Source organism: Triticum urartu, chromosome 6A (genome assembly GCF_056163025.1).
Source record: "Triticum urartu cultivar PI428250 chromosome 6A, HENAU_Tu73, whole genome shotgun sequence".
NCBI classification, from domain to species: Eukaryota; Viridiplantae; Streptophyta; class Magnoliopsida; order Poales; family Poaceae; genus Triticum; species Triticum urartu.
In genome coordinates, this window is record NC_141878.1 from 12,121,659 (window position 1) to 12,126,352 (window position 4,694).

Genomic DNA, 4,694 nt, shown 5'->3' on the forward strand with positions numbered 1-4,694 from the left:
TTCAATTGGGTGGTCCATGGAGTACTCGGGCTTGTGCTCAAAGGGGAAACCCTAGGACTAGCCTCTTATCGGTTATGCCTAGCAATGGCGGCGCCTTTGGCATCGTTACCCTGATGAAAAATAGGAGGAAAATCGGCCCGCTACAACCACTCACTCATGTACGTCCTCCCCTCTATTCCCTCTATACACTGGATTTATTTCTATGAGGTTAATCAAAGTATTTGTTTTTCAGATGAGAGAGGTGTTGATGGAGGATGAGGAATTGATTAACGGTAAATAGAATCGACAATACCATCTAATGTCTATAAGTATTCTAAAGATATTTGTTAGACATGATTGATGCTAAACCATTATAATGTGGAGGCAACACACAAACATTTTACTAGTATATGTAGTATTCGAGTGAGTTCATGCATAATTTTATTAAAACATGTTTTTTTCTTCATAAACTCCGTCACATGTGGAAATTACTTCTGCCTCTGCCACTGTTCCAACAGACTGCACTGTGTGTGGGGATTTAATCGCAGACAAGAGTTGTCAGTGTATCTTCCTGCTTGGTGGTGAACCGGTAGGACGCGTAGGAGAGCGTGGCGTTGGACCAGCTGCGGTGGATGAGCTCCGCCTTGGCCTCCGGCCCGGCTGCACCGAGCGCGACGTGCAGCTGGTAGAAGTGGTCTGGCGCGGGTGCGCCACCTTGGCGAACGGCGCCCTCTCCTCGTACCGCTTCACGTCGTCGTGCCGTCCGTTGAGTAAAGACTCTCTGAGCCAGGCGTCGAACTCGGCCACCCACTCCGGCACGGGCTCGTCGCTGGTGGGCGCGAACGTCCGCAGGATCCGGCGCAGGTTGTGTGTGGCGCTGCCGGAGCCGACGATGAGCACGCCGTCGTCCCGGAGCGGCGCTAGCACCTTGCCAAGGTCGTAGTGGTACGCGCCGTCGCGGTCCGTCTGCACCGAGAGCTGGCACACCGGGATGTTGGCCTCCGGGTACATGAGCATCAGCGGCACCCAGGCGCTGTGGTCGAGCCCGCGGCCGTGGTCCTCGCTCACCGGCCCGAACCCGGCGTCCTCCAGGAGCTTCTTGGTCCTAATGGCCACGTCCGGCGCGCCCGGCGCAGGGTACGTCAGCTGCATATGTGTGGTAGCAACGTCACCTCATGACAGATTTGCAGCTAGCTAGCGGATTCGTATATAGGTAGGGACTACGATAGAATTAATTAAGGCGACCTTGTACATCTGCTCTGGGAAGAGATGGTGTCGTTGGTGCCGCGGATGACGTTGACGGCCGGGGTGTCCGTCTCCCAGTGGCCGGACACGATGAGGATGGCGCGCGGCGGCTGCGGCCCGGCGAGACCGGCCCGCTCCCACGACTCGAGGAAGTGGCGCGCCGGCAACGAGTCGTCGATGGAGAGCGTGGGTGAGCCATGAACGTGTCCATGGCCATCGTCAAGGATCGATGATGCTCCCGACCTGCTGTTTAAATAATCTCGTTGCCCGTGTAACGCACACCATCGCCCAAGTGCACAGCTGAACGGTGCTACCTCGGCGGTTTGGGGCCTGGTTTGGTGGCCAGAACTTGTCCGGCGTGCTGGGTTGGTCTGTGGTCAAGCTCCTTCTTGTGCCAACATGGGCCTAGGGATGCCTGGTGCTATCAGACCTTTGGTAGAGGCCACCGTTGCTTTAAAGGAATAATGTTTCGTACGGTGGCACTATGTAAACCTTTGATTCAAAGGAATCTAGCAAAGGAAAAAAATTAAGGAAAAATAATCTCAGTTTCAGAGGAAAAACACAAGAATTTGATAACCCACTTAGACCTTTCTCTTAATTTTTTTATGCACGAAGAACGAGACTGAGATCCTTAGTGCAACAATAAGGCCTCCTTTGGTTTAAACGAAAAGTGAAGGGAAGACATAAGAACAGAAATCTTTCTTATGGTGGCACATTCAAGGCCTTGTTTCAAAGAAATGTAACAAAGAAAAAATGGAGGAAATTTTTCCTTTCGTCACAATCTTAGAAGGAAAAAACATAGAAAATTTTACAATTAACTCGGGGCTCTTTTCAAATTCCTACGCACGAGGAACGAGACTAAGATCCTTCCTAGTATAATAACATGTTAAGTATTGATTTCCATCAGGTTTTACTTTGATTTGACTCTCTTCACTGGGATTCTTATGTTTTCCTATTCCTGTGAACCAAACACTCAATTTTGCAAAAGGCATACTTTTCCCAATCCTTTGTTTTATACATGCATTCCTCAAATGTACCCAAGAACAAACATATGATTGTACGACCCATATTGATGGACTAGTCCACGAACTTTTGCCACTCAAATTTCCATCATTTCCATTTAAAAATGGCTAGAATAAAACTTAATGACTTAAAAATAGGAAACGAACCCTATAAATGCCAAATTCTAACATGAAACATGTAGATGTATGTTGAGTGTAGAAAAAAAATTGCAAGGTCAAATGACGAAGCAACTGTCACATGGCCTTCAATCATCATGCATTCCCTTTGAAAACCTCATTTGTCTCTCTAATATGTTCCGGTTTCTAAGCACCTTACATCACCACTTCAGTGAAATCGGTTGAAATTTTAACCATAAAATATTGCGGACATTTCTTGACACCATGCCAGGTTCAGGTTTTTCAAATCATAATTTCATTTTGTCCGATTTAAAATCTAATAAGTTCCATGTATGTGGTCGACTCTTGCCACTCAGCCCAATTATTGTTTGTGGCCTAAAAATATACCCAAAAACATTCATATGATTTTCAACCCATTTTTGTGGACTACTCCATGCAGTTGCAGTTCAAATTTCCATTATATCCATTTAATGCCTAGAAATCCACCTAAGGACTCCGGAAAGAAGGATTGAATCATAAAAAAAATACCAAATTTCAACATGGAACATAATTTTTTTGTGAAGGTCAAATGACGAAGCAACTGTCATTGGCCTTCAATCATCACGCATTCCCTTTGAATGCCAGGTTTGATTTCTAAGCAGCTTACATGATAAGTTTTGTGAAGTCGGCTAAAATTTTAATTACAACATATTGAGGTCATTTCATGACACCATCCTAGGTTTCGGGCTTTTCCAGTCATATTTGTATATTTTACATTTCGAAATCCAATAAGCTTCATGTTTGTGGTTGACTCTTGTCATTCAGCTGGTTTAAATTTACCTTCATTTTTTGGGGAGGGCTAACCATATGGTCAAGAATATCAATATGATTTTTGAACACATTTTGCAGGACTACTCCAGGTACTTACGGTTCAAGTTTCTATTATATACGTTAAATGCCTAGAAATCTACTAACATCTTAAAAAGAAGAAACGAACCCTGGAAAATGCCCATTTTTAACTTAAACATTTAATGGTTTATGATCAGTGTAGAAATGTTTTGAAGGTCAAACGACGTAGTAACTGCCGTTTCACCTTCAATCATCACACATTCTCTTCGAAAACCATGCTTGTTCCTATGAGATGCTTTGGATTCGAAGCATCTTACAGCACAATTGTGTGCGATTGGTAGCAATTTTAGCGACAACATATTGAGTTGACTGCATGATACCATGTCAAGCCTATTGTACATGAGTCATAAAGATATATGATACTGCTAAATGGTATGAACCATAGAATATGTATGGGGTGGAGGAAGGAGTAATTGTTGCTAGCTATGACTAACAAATTTAAAAAGTAAACGAGCGCCCTTACATCCATACGCTTACTAGTAGTGATAGATAATCACCCGCAAAAAAGTGGTGATAGATATAAACGAGAGCCTGTACATGCTAAATAAACTCCCAGGCCCCGCAACTCTCAGGCCCCCGCGTTGCCCCCATCTCGGGCGAACCAGGCGGCTCCGCAAACCCTAGCCGCCAGGGTCACTACCACCTCCCTCCCTTCCCTCCGCCGAGGCCGCGGACGAAGAGGGCGTGGTCGTTCTGACCGTGCTCCTTCTCCTCCTGTTCGTAACGGTGGAAACAGCGGCTACCAGCAACGTCAACGCCAGCCGCCACCACAGCAGTATCAGCAGCAGCATGAGGATGATTACCCCGAGTGCCAGATATGTTACAAATACCATGCTGGCGGCGCCAGGGACTGCTGGGATCGGTACATGGAAGATCGTCAGGAAAAGAAGAAGGTTAACCTCGTCACCAACTCATATGGTATCGACACTAACTGGTATGCAGATTCGGGAGCTACCGAGCATATCACAGGAGAGCCTGACAAGTTGACGATGCGGGAGAAGTATCATGGAGGTGATCAAGTACACACGGCAAGTGGAGCTGGTATGGATATTACTCACATTGGTAACTCAATTGTTAAAACCCCTCAGAAATTTTTTTGTCTAAACAATGTCTTACATATCCCTCATGCATCGAAAAATCTTGTCTCTGTTCATCGTTTTACACTTGACAATAATGTTCTAATCATATTCTATCCTTATTCTTTTGTGATTAATGATTTGGCAACGAGGAGAGTCATCCTTAGAGGAAGATGCGAGGGAGGTCTTTATCCAATCATATCATCTTCTTCTTCACCAGAGTCAAATAAACAAGCTTGGAGTGTCACCAAACCATGTTCAGAGAAGTGGCATCGATGCTTGGGTCATCCATCTTCAGTCATACTTCAACATGTCATTAGCAAAAATAAACTTCCTTTTGTGTCTAGTATTGAGTCAGTTTGTGTGA

At 45.3% G+C, this 4,694-nt stretch overlaps 1 pseudogene; it reads right to left on the bottom strand.

The window, feature by feature from the left end:
• Positions 1 to 347: 347 nt before the first annotated feature.
• LOC147963162 (extradiol ring-cleavage dioxygenase pseudogene) lies at positions 348 to 4,084 on the bottom strand (annotated as a pseudogene).
• Between the last annotated feature and the right edge of the window lie 610 nt (positions 4,085 to 4,694).